Source organism: Ursus americanus, chromosome 23 (assembly GCF_024610735.1).
Source record: "Ursus americanus isolate L20-20 chromosome 23, mUrsAme1.1.p, whole genome shotgun sequence".
Taxonomy (NCBI): domain Eukaryota; kingdom Metazoa; phylum Chordata; class Mammalia; order Carnivora; family Ursidae; genus Ursus; species Ursus americanus.
In genome coordinates, this window is record NC_142149.1 from 8359948 (window position 1) to 8374951 (window position 15004).

Consider the following 15004-nt stretch of genomic DNA (forward strand, 5'->3'; position numbering starts at 1 on the left):
CTGTCAGGGGAGGGAACAGCTAGGACCAGAGATTCGAGTGTGATCAGTTCCCCTTCTCTCTAACGTCACTTCTCACTTACCGTATTTGCTGACTCCATTCTGTCTCACGGCAGGTGAGTGTGGAGCACAGCGGACCACACAGACGGCAAGTATTCTCGAGTTCAGCCTTGCATAGAATTCCTCGTGAGGGAACTCACGACCCCAACAATGATCAAATACCCAGTCAGGACCGAGCAGTTCTGGCCATGGGACAGGCTCATGTCCTGATGTGGCCATTTCCTCTGAACTGCCCCAAATGTGGATAGGGGGATTTAACGAATTCTCAAAAGAGTTACTGGGGAGACAGTTGTACGGGAAACCACTACAGAAACAGGTCAGAGTTAGGAATGGAGTCAGCTCTCTATCTCCAGATCAAACGGAACCATTGAAAAAATTTAAGCTGGGGAATAAAAACGGCCATGTATATATTTTCCAACTATCACATTAAGAGCAAATGGAAAGGAGGGGATGATTTTTAGAGGAGGAGAGAGATATCAGAAAGCTATTGCAATAGTCCAAGCATGAGCTGCTGAGGGCCCAAAGCAGGACAATGAAAGATGGGGATGGCCAGGTGACAGGAGACATTTAGGGGGTGGAATCAACAGAACCAGTTAAATAGATACTGGAAGAGAGAAGTGAAATGTTGAGGATGACCCTGAAGTCTCCCCTGAGAAAACACATGCTTATAGACATGGGCTAAAGCGGTAGTCCAGTACTGGCCATAGCTGATCAACTAGCAGGTCAGTGAGGCTCCCACACATATATTATGTATATATATATATTATATACATTATATATATTCTAGAGAATATGTACATATAATATAAAATATATACATATAATATAATATATATTTTAGAGAGAGAGAGAGAATATCCTTTTCTGTCTATCTGGAAGGGTATGATGGGATTGCTTTGGTCCCTGGGAGAGAGAGGAGGAGACAAGGCTAAGCTGCCACCAGAATGGTGACCATTCCCTAGCCTGGTCCCACATACAAGCCCGATTCCTATAGAAAAAAGCAGCTGTGAGCAAAAGCTGGAAATCAGAAATGGGGTTTATCTAGCTGACACTATGAGATCCAGAGATGGGGAAAAGGGAATACTTTCCATGGCTTCAAGGCTCTAGAAGGGATCACAGGCCACTGAGGATGGAGGGACACTACCGTCTTTGGCATCTCAAAGTCCTGTGCTCTCCGCTTCAGCTCAGCCGCCTTCTCCTGGAAGGTACCAGTGGCAGCAGCGGGGGTGGGCTTTAGCTGTGGGGTGCTGCAGAGTTATCACGGGGACTGTCATGGGGGGCAGTGCATCACCTGCTGCTCCACCCCTGTTCCAGCGCTCTCCAAAGAAGCCTTGCTTTTTTCCATCTTGTGCAAGACTTCAATTTGGGGCAAAAAGGAGGTTCTTTGGAACATCATATTTTCCTGCGGTGGGTAAGGCTGGATATAAGGAGACCAAATAAGATGCAGTTATATTGTCTAAGTGATAAGTTAATGCGAACCTGAAGTCGGAGGTGGTGGTAGAAGAGGAAAGGAGGAAGCAAGATGAGAACCAATGAGGAGATGGGCTCTTCAGAACTTGCCAGTTGCATGTGGGGGCCAAATGGGAAGTGAGGAACAATTGTGATTTCCTAAGTTGGGGTCTTGGCCCAGAAAATGGTGTTTCTATTAACAGAGTTTGAGGGGTCGACAGTTTGGTTGGAATTCAATGAATCTGAGATACATACAAGTCCTCATATTTGAGAAGAAAAAAATCAGAAAGAGGTATATGTGTTAGTCAGATGCTAAGGCCTTGTAAGGCCAAGACACAAGAGGTAGGCTTCCACCATGAGATTTTCTGAGATATCTGAAACGGTGAAGATTTGAGGACCTGTGTGAGTGATGAATGCTATTGAAGAATATGTTTTGGACTAGCAATCACAGAATTAGAGATGAGTTCCTGCCTTTGGAAAGAATGTTTCAGGCTAGATGGTGTGGTATGGATTAATGTTCTTTCCAGTGCGAGCTCCACCTGTCATCTGTACATCCATCCATCCATCTATCCATCCATCCATCCATCCATCCATCCATCCATCCATCTGTTATTTCTTGAGCATCTCTTATTTTCTTAACTCTGCAGTTGTGGCGAGTCAAAGAACAAAGCACAGCTTCATCCCGGGATTAGCAGAATACAGCCAGTAAATCACTAAATCTCCAAAAAGAATATTTGGCATTAACTTCTCAGTACTTTCACTTGTGTTGCTGGTCAGAGTAACTAGGGGGTCTTCTTGCAGACCAACGATCAGTTAACATGTTCTTTTCAGCTACATGACAGATAGTTTAATTCCAGTAGAATGCCAGAAAGTTTTTCTCAGCAACTGGCATTGGGATTATCTACATTTTATATTATTCATTTCTAATTTAAATTCCTTATCGGTTTCTGGAATGTTTGAGCACTTGCAACATGTGTTCTTCACAACGGTCCCCATTTTATGCTTAGAGAATGCAAATTCATTTAAATACGAGCATTAGCTACATATAAAAGGAATCTGCTTTTCACAGTACATACAGTGCACTGCAAAATGTTCACTCTCTTCCCTGACTTTCCCCCCGCCTTTTAACAAGAACTATCAAGAGTTCATGGTGCTTCGATATCTTGGACAGTATAAGCTGGGGAGAGAGTTTGATGGATTCACCAGCTGTACGTCTCCAAGCAGGAGATTTCTTTGGTTACCTCAGTCTCCAGATCTTCAAAACTTCCTTTTGTTGGTCATTAAGAGCAAAATTGTCAAACAGATGACAGTTTTGTTAAGTATGTTGGTTAGGACGGTTTACTACTTTTAGAAAATTTTAAACAATTTATGAGGAGTCTTTGTTTTGAAAATAAAACAAATAAGTAAACAAAAAGATGGCCCATCTCAAACTGGCTTAAACAACAGAGGGGATTTATTGGCCTCTCCATTGGAAGAATGGATAAAGTGGAATTCAGGGTTGGTGTGACCCAGTAGATTAATTAAGTCATCAAGGACCTGGTTTTATTTTGACTCTTTGTTCCGTCTTCGTTGGTGTCATCTTTATCTTCAGGACAATTTCCTTCAAGGTGGTCAAGTGTCCAAAGCTCTAGGATTGTCGTCTTCAAACCATGCTCTCCAGGAGTGAGGACATTGGCCTTGGTGGCTCTCCCTGACAAAGTTAAGAACTTATTCTCTCAAAAGTCTTAGCCAACTTTCCCTCAGGACTCAGGAAAATGCCACATGCTGATTGGCATAGATTTTATTTACCCGAACCAATCTTTGTGGCCGGAGGATCAGAATCTAATCGCTGATTGGTTCGGCCCTGCAGCTGAGTGGGATCATCTCCATTCAAACCCCATGACTGTTATACAGTGGAGGAGAGAAGTGCTTCTGGGGATTCAGCTACAATTGCTATTACAGCAAGGCTTAGAGTCTTCCAGTGTTCAATCAACCAGCATGTTTTGAGTGCCTTCTACAAGCAATGAACCCTGCTAGATTTTTGGCAACTCATGTTGTGCAAAACCAACTGCAAAAATCTTGATCTTCACGACTATTGCAGTGACAAAACAATGACCCGAAAGCCTAGAGCAATGGGCTGAATCTGTCCTTCAGCCGCTGAGGTGAGTGCAATGAGTGTCTTGTAAGAATCACGGCAGGTACCTAGAATTGGAATGATTCAAATGACTGAGTTTCAAAGCACCTGAGTAGGAACATGTTATTTGCATTAAAAAAAAAAAAAAAGGTAGGAGTACCTGAGAAGTTTCTTTCCTCCCATGTTTATGTCTGATGACAGTTGTTTGGGGGAAATAACATCCACTAGACCTATTGAGCTGTGATACACCTCCAGTTAATATTTGACTATTAGCTTCCTGTTAGACAGGAAACTGATAGCAAAGAATAAACCACAGTTTGAATTAAGTCTCCTCTTTCTCTCTCTTGAACTTGGGTGTCTGTACCCTTTTAAAAAGATGCCTTTCTGCCTGTACATTTCGAAGATGTGTTTACTGTTTCTCTCCCAGAGTGGGGAGAATCCTTTATCTGTATTCAGGTCTCTACTTTCCAAAGCGATTGAAGGAGTTTCCAGTGACCAAGTCTTCTCAACATTCTGCCCGATTTCAAGGCTTCTTGAGCATACATCCTGCTGCCCATCTGAGAGGTTATGCAGATTTGCAGGTGAAGTAAAGAGAGAAGAAATGGAGACTGAACATAAAACAGAGCTTTGGAGTGTGGCATTGACGTGTATCGGAATGGCACGACTCCCAGTGGGGAGAAAAGAGCCCCCTAGTCCCAAGGACAAAGCCCACCTGTGTTAGTTAGTTCCCCGTTCCCCATCTCACTGCCTTTCCCCCTCCAACCCTCAACAGACTAAAGGATCTTGTTGGCTCGTATTGGATTCCCCAAACACCTGTGTCCACCAGACTGTCTTTTATGGATATTTCCTGATCTCTTGGCTTCGGCTGGCTGGTGTCTCCATGGTAACAGGGAAAGGGGAGGGGGACGTGGGGGCAGCTCGGCCCATTTGTCATCAATTGCCACTGTTTTGTTCTGCCTGGTGTGTGCTCTCAATTGAGTCCTGGAGGAGGCAAAGCAGAGCAGAGGGATTCAGCTGACGGGCTGCCCCCCTTCTGAAACTGGGGGTGGACGGACATAACGGAGGGAACTGCCTCCAGAGAGAACCAAGGGGATTGTCACAGAATGCCCAGCTTGTCTAGGAGAGTACTTTTTCTGTAACTGAGATTTTTGTTTTCGGAGGGAGGGTGGCATTGGTGTCAGCCCAAAGACCTTCACTATTTTGTTGAGTGAAGAGGGAGGAAATTTTGCCCATTATAGGGAATAAGATGTTCTCTTTCTTTTTCTGGGTTGGAATTTTATGCTAAAACCAGCGACTGGGCTACCTTGGAACTGCCACCTTACACGGAGCCTGAGCTCTGCATCCTCTGTGCCGGGCATTCATTTCGATAATTCACAAAGACTGCTTCCCCAACCCCAGCCCCTCGGTCAGGCTTTGAAAGTTCAAGCCACGCCCGACGGGTGGAAACATTCCTGGTTGGACCAGCCTATGAATGCCTCTCTTGCCACCGTTCATGGCCCTGTGAACTCTGTTTTGTTTCGTTCCCATCTCTGCCTGTAGCAAAGGTTCAGAACAAGCTTCTCCCAGTCTCGTGGCAAGTGGGGTGATGCCTTCTCTCTCATTCCATAAGGAGCTCACCCATAAGGGGTCAAATGAAGGACTCCTTCTCCACGTGTTTCTATGCGGCTTCTCTGCCTCGTGCACAACATACCCCTTGTCCAGACTTCTCCTCTTCAGGCCCCATTGCCCGAGGTCCCGTGTCCTCTTTCTTCCTCTCTGTTGGCTCTTCTTGACCATCCTTTTTGGCTTTCGTTTCCTCCCACTAATTGAAGTTGCTATTATCCAAGGATCTGTCCTTGGCTCTCTCTTCACACTGCTCTCCACTCCTCTAAGCCGCGTCACCCTCCCAAGCAGCCAGCTCCGAGAGACAGCTCTGCACGGATAGGAACAGTCAAGCCACTCAAAACGAATGTGACTTTCCCCCATTTTCTTTGGATGTTGTTAGCATCTTTCCTCTCCCATTGCTCAGACCCAAAGACTTGTATCATCTTTAATGACTCCCACTCACGACATGACTCTGTACTGGCTTATCTGCCTACTCCCCCTCCTTGTCCTTTCCCTCCTTCTTTCTCTTCTCCTTCTTCTTCCCCTCCCTCCCTCTCTCACTCCCCGCTCTGTCTGTCTCTGTCTCTGTCTCTCTCTATCTGCCCCCTTGTTGGAGCCCATCTCAGTACTCCCTTTCCACCCACCTAACCAGGCGCGACGCTCTTCCAGTTTCTCCCCCTTCTCTTCTTGCCACTTCTGGCCAAGTCAATCTCTGCTCAGAACCTAACTCTCTAATCCCTAGAAATCAAAGTCCAGTCTTTACTTAATGTCAACCAAGCGCCCCCCCCCCCCAACATGGCTTGCACTCTGACCCTCCGGCCATTCTCTCCTACTCACATGTTCTCTGACTAAGCCTTCTGACCCCTAGATACTGTTGCTGGGATTTACAAAAAGGCACACTTTTTGGCAAAATGCACTGAAAACCTTGAAGGTGTGTTTTGACCCAAGTTATTCCCTTTACAGGAATTTATCTTAAAGAAATAATCAGACAGCTGCACAGAGATTGGTGCCTAAGAAGCTTCCTGACAGCACGATTTGCAATTATAAAAAGATGAAAACAACGTTCGGTGTCCAATAATATCAATGCAGCGGAACACTAGGAAATCATTAACAAATCATGTAGACCTATTTACTGACATGGAAAGATAGTTCCAGGACTTTTCTAGGTTTCTCAGTAAAAAGGAAGGTATGCAGAGACAGGAATATATAATTAATTCTTATTAACATATGATCTTTGTATGTAATGTTTATATGCATGAAGAAGAGCTCTGCAAGGATATGGATGTACAAATGTATATATGTACCTACTTCCTGTGGCTGGAATTGTAGTTAATGGTTTATTTTTTTCCTTTTTTCTTCTCGGTGCTTAACATTTTTTTTTTTACAATAACTATGGACTAACTGCATAAAGTAATGAAAGTTAAATTTCCACTACCCTGAAAAAAAGCAATCCAAAAAATTCTTAAAAGGAAAATGTCCTCCGCTCTTTTGTCACCTTGTCTTTGTTAATCTCATCATTGTGCCTATCAGTCTTCACCTCCTCCTGTTGCAGTCAAGTATTATCCATTTCCAAGTATGATTAAATTCGCTCTTCAAGGGAGGAGCAAAGGGTCTGGGGTCAAAGGTCCAAGGTTAGTGTCCTCGTTCTGCTCCCTCCTATCCCAGATTTCTTCCTCTGGAAAGGAGAGAGATAATATCTACCTCATAGACATGGCATGAGGATGAGACAACACATAGGAAAAGTGTTTAAGGAAGTACAAGGTATCGCGCGGCAGGCAGGGAGCGTGGCTTGTTATCTCTGAGGCCCTCGGGTCTCACTGCATGGACTGAATTGCCACACGAGGATTGGAGCCTTTTCAGCCTCCGCCTTGAGCCCAGTATGGACACAGCCCAAGCTGCACATTAGTCTGAGCCCTGGCCCCCAAGAGTTGGCTGTGTGGGGTGGAGGGGAGGGCAGGGTTCCTCCTCACACGCCCCAGGACTTCCCTCCCTTCCAAGGTTTCCAAAGCGATGCTAAACTCCAGAGGTTACGGAGAAAATGCTGTGTCCTGGGCCAGTCTGTCTGGCACCCACACGGAGACCCGCGTTGCCTTCCCGATCTCGGGATCGGAGGAGCTGACCATCCCCGGGAGCTGGGGGCCCTCAGTGCCACTGGCCCTGTGGATGATAAGGAGGCCTCCATTTCCCATCTTAGCCCTGGTTGGAGCGCAGGCCAGGCTGCTGTGTGTGTGTGTGTGTGTCCCTCACCTGGTTTAAAGTCTCTGTCCACAAGAAGACTGGGCCTACTGCGTGCTTTCTAAAGTGACCAAAGACTCAAAACCACCTACTCAGCGTCCTGAGAGATCGAGTGGGAAGGAGAATCTGGGACGGAAAAAGAAGGGGCCGTGAGGATCCGTGTCGAGCTCTGGGTAGCCAGGGCCGTGGGCACGGAGAGCGGAATCAGCCTTCTCCCTGTCGGCCTGCTCCTGAGCCTGTGGAAGAAGGGGCAGCTGGAGAGGACCCACGGGGAGTCTTGGAGGGGGACAGCAGTCCGGGAGGAGGACTCGGAGGCTTGGAGGGGTGCGAGCGCTGCAGATCATTTGTCTTGGCTTCGTTGGGGTGCTGTTTGGCCCGCCTGACGGAACCTGTCAACAGCTCCAAAGTGAGGTCAGCTGGGGGCTGGAGGCCTCATTAGCTATCACCAGAGCCCGCATCGCAACCTCTTGAATCATGCATGATGAAACCCTTTATCAGCCAGGGAGGAGCAGCCCCGGGGAAGAACACTCCTGTATAAGGCTCGATTTTGAGCAAGGCTACATCCGGAAGGACTGGCCAGGGTGAGTTAGCCCCAGTACACGCTCCAAGATAACCAAACAAGCTGACTTGCCGAAGGGAGTTATTCAGTATTCTCCATCTGGGATCAGGGAATGCCGATGTTCTTCTTCCAAAGCCAGGCTCACTTAACCCTTCAAGTCCCCGGCTCCATCGCCAGTCCCTGTGAGCTCCAGCCTCCCTGGGGAGAGGTGGGGGAAAAGCACCAGCTGAGGGATGGGGCATGGAAACAGTTTTACTTCTGCAGAAAGATTAGGGCTCATGGTGAGGCCGGGAGCGATAAACCTGGGGGAGAATTAGGCGTTTTGTCCGAGAGTTTCTGCTAAAAAGAAACAATTGTAATCCTCCAGCAACACATTGGATAGATAGGAGAGAGGGGGAATGTCCTGTGCCTCCCGCATCTCCAAATGCTTCAAGGCCGCCCCCAGCAGCCCCCCGGGGTTGGGGGGAGGCTGGCCTGGGGAGCTGTCCCGTGAGTGACAAAGAGGGACAGGCTGCCTGCACTGGTGATCCTGGGGGCTCGAATCATGAGGGAGGCTGGAATTTTTAGTACAGCCTTGAAAGAAACTATCAGCCCACCCCACCCCTGGGATGGGAATAGGGTAGGAGGCTAGCAAAATAAATGGAATCTGCGGTCCAAACTGACCAGGCAGAAATTGTTACTTGAACAGCAAAGAAAAACATATGCCAGATAGTCTTCCCAGGCTTGTTTTCCATCTTCTCATCCTTGTGTCCCTTATCAATGTGTTTCTAGAAGAGCCCCAGAGGGAGCAACCGGGTGAAGGCTGAAAGGGAGCGGTCTCCGCGTGAGGCTCAGGGGAGCCGGGTGAGGGAGCTCGGGGTCCTGCAGCACCCTCAGCCTGGCACTGCCCCCACAGGAACCCCCCTTCGCTGGTAACCCCAGAGCTACGACTGGCTGTTTGCATTCAGGGCCAGCATCTCCGCGGACCGCCCAGAGAAAAGTGGGCTGCACAGTGCTTCTCCAGGAATTTTGGTTGTCATTAAAGGGACTCTGCAGCCCCAGGGAGTTTCGAATTGTCCTCTTTTGAGCTTGAAGTCTGTTGTTCTTTTAACTTGTGTCAATAAGGTTGCCTTCGTGGGGAACAAGAAAGATGGCTGAAGACAGTCCCCTGCACCGAGCTTTTCAGCCCTGCTGCTGGGTGATGGCCGAGCTGCAGGCTTCTGGCTGAAATTAATTTCATTAAAAGTGATTCTGTGCTTATGTGGTTGTTCCACTGTTAGGCCAACCGTAAGAGCCAAGCCGATCACCTAAAGGGGTGGGTTCATTCATTTCAGTGCTTGCCGCCGTGTTGCCAGATAGCGGGGCAAAGGGGGGCTGCGTGGGAGCTCCCTGGGTGGGTGGGGGGCTGAGGTTCGTGATCTCTGCCTGGGTTCCACCAGCACTGGGGGACTAGAGGAATATGTAAGGGGACATGCTGTGACACTCCCCACGTGGAGACAAGTCAGGAACTGGAGGGAGCACGGACTCTGGAAGGTATCTCTTAAATCGACCCGGCACCTTGAGCTGATACTGAGACACGGCCAGGGGTCCTGGGAATGAGTTAGCTGTGAAGGTTCAGAAAAATAAGCTGTGTGATCTGGTGCTCCCTAAACTTCCTGTGTTTTCTTCGTTTGTTTTCCTTTGGTTTTCTTTTCTGTCTCTCTCTCTCTCTATGTCTCTATCTCTGTGTCTCTGTCTCTCTTTCTTTCCCTCATTGAAATTTCATCTCTCAGCTGGACGAAAGAAAGCCGAGGGAGCAGATGGTTGGCCACACTTGGGCTGGAACTCTGAAGGGTGAACAGTAACTCGGCGCTGGGCTGACATAGTCGTGGCTGTGAGAGTCAGAGAGAGGAGGGCCAGGGAAAGAGGAAACTCGGAAGAGGTGTGGGCCCTGCTTGGTCAGCACCCCCGCCCCACCTGGAGAGTTGGCTTCCAGCTTTAAAGCCCTGGGGACTCTGTGTTTTGTTTAAATAAGGCAAGCTGTTTCCCTTACATCCTTTCAAAAATAAATAAATAAAAAGGCTGTCATATCATCTTACAGATGCTGCTACCAAAAACGAAGGTTCAGAACTCTGGCCATTTTTACAAAATCGAAAGATCAGAAGGTGGGAGTGGGATGCAAGGAAGGATTTTAGAGACAGAGAAAGCCAGTTACCTGGTGTATTTACATCTCATGTTACTCTTACTGCCACCACAAGTAACAACAGGAGCATGCCACCGACACCACCACCATCACCACCATTACCACCGCCACAGGCACCACCACCATCACCACCACCATCATCATCATCACTATCACCATCATCATCACCAACAATATCAGCACCACCACCATCATCATCACCACCATCACCACCACCATCATCATCACCACCACCGTCATCATCACCACCATCATCATCATCACTACCACCACCATCACCAATAATATCAGCACCACCACCATCATCACCACCACCGTCATCACCACCATCACCATCACCACCAACATCACCACACCACCACCACCACCATCATCATCACTACCACCATCACCATCACCACCACCATCATCATCACCACCACCGTCATCACCACCATCACCATTGCCATCACCACCACCGTCATCACCACCATCACCATCACCACCAACATCACCACACCACCACCACCATCATCATCACTACCACCATCATCAGCACCACCATCTCCAGTACCACCACTATCTCCACCATCTACCACACTGTAATTACCAATACTACCAATCTACCATCACCACCTCCACCATAACTACCACCACCACCACTGCGGCCACTGCCACTCCCCCTGACACCCTAACTACTACCATAGCCACCACCAAGTAGCTCTTAAAAACACCAAAGTTAGGGACTTCCAACCTTAGCCAAAATGATGCATTTCAGATTGTTGGACCAGAGGGGGGGCCCTGAGACTATGGATGCATCATTCCAGGTGATGGGACCAAGAAAATATATTCTAGAGGAATCTCCAACTACTGGGCAACAGCAGAACTTGATGGATAGTTTCTATCCTTGGAGCCCAAAGACTCGGGTTCTTGCCTTGGCTCTGCCATATACCAACTGTGACCTTGAGCAATTCACTTCTCTTTGGGGCCCCAAAGTCTTATACTTCAAACAGGGATAATCAATACCCATGGCCTTATAGATTTTAAAGGAGGAAACCCATGTAAAACACTTTTCACAGTACTTATCAAGATGCAAAAAATCCTTCCTTTTTTCCATCTCTCCCTCCCCCCCCCTTGGTTCTTCCAACTTTTCCTCTTCTTATTACGCTCAGATTTGAGACCCTTATCCATCCCCATACCTCAAACTCAGGGCACCATGACCATAGGATAATAATAAGCATTCCTACATGTGAGCCTCATATCTGCTCCTTCAGCTCCCACCATCCCGTGTGCCCAGGACACTCTCTTTTTCCTTGAGAGGACAGAAACCAATCCCAGGCCTTGGGCACCCAACATGTGGAAGATGGGTGGGGGCAAGGACAGAGGAGTGGGGTGGGGGAGGAGGTCCAGTTCCTCTAGAGAATGGGGTCAGGCTCTGTGCAAGGGCTAATTAAAAGGTTAGGCTTCATCTCTCGTGTCTTCCAGGAGAGCCCACAGGGTGAGCAGGGGGGAGGCCGAGGCCTTCTGAAACGGCCTGCCAACTTCGTATTGCAGCTGCTCACTGGAGAGGGCTCCGGAGAGCTGTTTGCTTTGGCCAGACGCGCCACACGGAAACAGTAGTAGGACAATGTAGGGGGAGTGGCGGGGACTGGGGCAGAGCGGGCCCTGTGCATTTTCCACGGGGAGAAAAGTTTTCTTTACAGGTGGTGTCAGGCCTCAGGCTGCCTCAAGGAGCCAGCTGTGACTTGGGTTCAAGATGCTGGCCTGTGGGGACATACGGGATGCTGGGGCTGAGCGTGGCGAGGGGAACAGCTGCGCCTGCTGGTGCAGAAACGGGCAGTGTGCCGAATGCGAGTGAAGCAGGGCCCAAGGAGAGCCAGACTTGGGCTTTTCTTCTCCTTCTCCTTCTCTTTGTTTTTTTCCCTGCCTGTCTCCATTTGGGTTGAGTTTTCATGGGATTGTGAAGCGTTTGTGGCTTGTGGGCCTGTGTGTGTTCTCGGCCCAAAGAGGAGGTGAACTTGAACCCGAAGATAGGGGCAGACTGGCCAGGAGATGGCACCTGTAAATGTGGCCAGCCCAACGGGAGCTTCCAGATCTCACGCCTGCCATTTTCCCCCTTCGTCTGCAATCCTAAAATCAGATTTCTTGAACACCGCATGTCCTAGGAGTGTGACGTTTCACCTACATATTCTCTTTCAGTCTTTTAAAGATAAACAAGGGACAGCAGCTACCCTAAAGCTCCAGATGTTCAGAGGGATGGTCCTGGCAGCTGAGACCAGGTCTGGGGCAAGTCCTGGGAGCCTGGCTGCTTAGTAGCCCCGGGAGGCCTCCCCAGGCAGTGATAACCTCTTCGTGGCAAGTCGCAGAGCTTATCCAAGGACCACGCAGGGCTGAGACCTGTGGGGTTGAAGATACTGCGCGTGGTACGACAAAGAGCCAAAGTCACAGTGAAGCCGAACAAAAGAGGGATAGCAGCATCCTCTCCTGATCCTGGGGAAAGGGAGACGGTGCTCCCGTGTCTTGGAGAAGAGGCATCTTGGCAAGCCAGCCGTGATCTGCAAGAATACTCTGAGGTCCTTCCTCACGGCTGGGGCCGAGGGGAAGAGAGGGCCAAGCCTGGCGACAGAGGACAAGCTCGCGCCTATGGTTCCTTGAGGGGAACTGCTGAGGCTGATCTGAGTCTCCTACTGCAGCCTGACGAGCAACTGTGAGAGGCCAGAATCTTCCACGTGAGCCCAAGCAACTGCAAAACCCCAGCGGAGCTTCCAGGCCCCCCAGATTGTGAATGCTCCTTCCCTTGATAGAACCCAACAGACTGTTCCTGGCCCCTTGGTCATGTACCTTGTTGCCCTCGGGGGCAAATAAATATCCAGGAAGGATTTGTCTGCTTATTCTGCTCTCTCATAAGAATTCAAAACAGCTGGGAGGGGAAGCAGCCGCGTTTGGCTGCGGGGATTGTCTGGGGGGCCTCAGAACAAGTGGAGGAGGAGTTAGAGAAAGGTTTGCTGCCCCACCATTTAAGGAGAACCCCAACTGCGTCTGCAGCCTCTTAACTTCCGGTCCTCAGAGTGGGTCCCTTCTGCCTGCCCAGTCACCAGTTGGTCACCACAGAACTGACCACCCCCACCCTCTGTCCAGGGAGGAAGTTCGGACTTGCAGGCTCCAGCCCAGAGCCTGACCCCGGCCTGCTGCATGCCTGTGATCTTCTCCTCCCCCTCCTTCCTCTGGTCTGACTTTCTCCAGGTCCCAAGGAGGGGGTTCCAAAACTAAGAGGCTAACACACCCTTGGCAAGTGCAGGGAAGAGGGAAATGTGTTTGACACATGCTCACCCAGAGTGCACGGGAGAGCTCCCAGCAGGATACAATTAATGATCAAGGAGAAGGAGGGGATTGCAACAATATGGGTTTTTTTTTTTTTTTCCTCCTCCCCATACCCCTAGTTCCTGGACTTTGGCAACATTTCAGGGTGGAGAGAAGAGCATCCCGAAGATCTGTAAGTAAATCACCAGGGCACATTGGTCTCTGGGGGTAAGCGGAAGGGGGCTTAAGCTATGTTACTCATCCTGCAGTGGAAATCCAAGGATTTCAGAAGAAAACTGGGTTTTAAACTAGAAACCAGCTTAAAGGCATTGGGAATTTTCCTCAATCTTTTGAGTCGCTGGGTTAATTTGGAAAAAAAAAAGGAAAAAATGCAGAGGGGAAGCAGGATAATTGAAGTTATTAGAAACTGTTTAAATTTGGACTAAGTGATCCATGAGCATCTGAGTCTGATAGGAGGTCAGCATGAAAAATGGGAACAGGACCTTCTCTTCCCCGTCTTTACGAGCTAAGTTTGGTTCCTGGGCATCCGAAGACCCTAGAAAGCCAAAATCATACCCCCTTTGAGAAAATCTACTTTACAGTCCCCAAATCACAAAGTGTGTCCTTAAGCCATCGGGTCACAACGAGATGGAAGAAGTTATTAATGCTGTGTGTATCCTACCAGATGCTGAAGGAGCTCTGTGTGGACAGAAAGACTCCAGAATCCGGAGTTTCTTCCCTCCCACGTCTCTAGGAAAGAGAGAAAGAAACAAACAAAGGAAAGAAAAGAAGAAAATGCTACTGATCAGAAACCGGGGGAAATCAGATTTAGGATGATCAGAATAACTCAGTTTTGGTGGACCTGTTGGGAAAAATGTTTGCGGAGTCTGCTTTCCTGGGGAAATCACACTTTGTGACAGGTGGCTGTCCCAGTCAGCACCTGTGTGATTGCCTTTGTGATTCTTGACCGTCTAAAGTAGGGCAGACGTTAAAATCCCCGTTACATAAGGAAGAGACGTAAAATCCCTGGGGAATTAGAACGGCCTGAGCAAATTCCATAGCTTCCAAGCCTTAGGGTTAGGATCCGACACCAGTGTTTTCCTTTTGCTCTTCTGTTTTTCTTTATTCCAGTTTTCTCTCCCTTGCCCCTGATGCTCAGGAGTTGTGGGAAGACCCACACGATTCTGTAAAGACCAGGTGGGCAGTGCTTGGATGAGGCCAAGCCAGGAAGGTCTAGGATCCCCGCCCTTCCCTCTCACTGCCCTCCTGTCACCTCTGCTGGGGACACACGGCTCTCCTGGAAGCTGGGCTGTATCAGGTGCCCAGCTGCACACGCGGTAATCAGCAACTAGTATTCCGGGTCCATATCGAGGAAGTTGGGAAGAAAGAAACAGAGACCTTGGACATTGCTCCCCAGTCTCTCTTCATGAGTGTCCTGCAGGCTCGCCCGATCTTCTCCTGGAAGGTTATTACCTATTGTTTGTTTTATCTGAGGTGGCTCAGTAGGCTTCATGATCTTGCTCTGTGATCTTTCTTGGCACGATGCTAAAGCTAAGATTGGAATATC

The 15004-nt window shown here is 48.7% G+C and overlaps 1 long non-coding RNA gene across 2 annotated transcripts in view; it reads left to right on the forward strand.

Annotated features, from left to right (window-relative positions):
* The window catches only part of LOC123803115 (uncharacterized), a 153958-nt gene extending 140910 nt beyond the window's left edge, over window positions 1-13048 (forward strand). For both annotated transcript variants that reach the window (XR_015721248.1, XR_015721249.1), the window contains one exon: window positions 12337-13048. This is a non-coding gene — a long non-coding RNA (uncharacterized LOC123803115). The remainder of the gene's footprint in view (window positions 1-12336) is intronic.
* Window positions 13049-15004: the final 1956 nt, after the last annotated feature.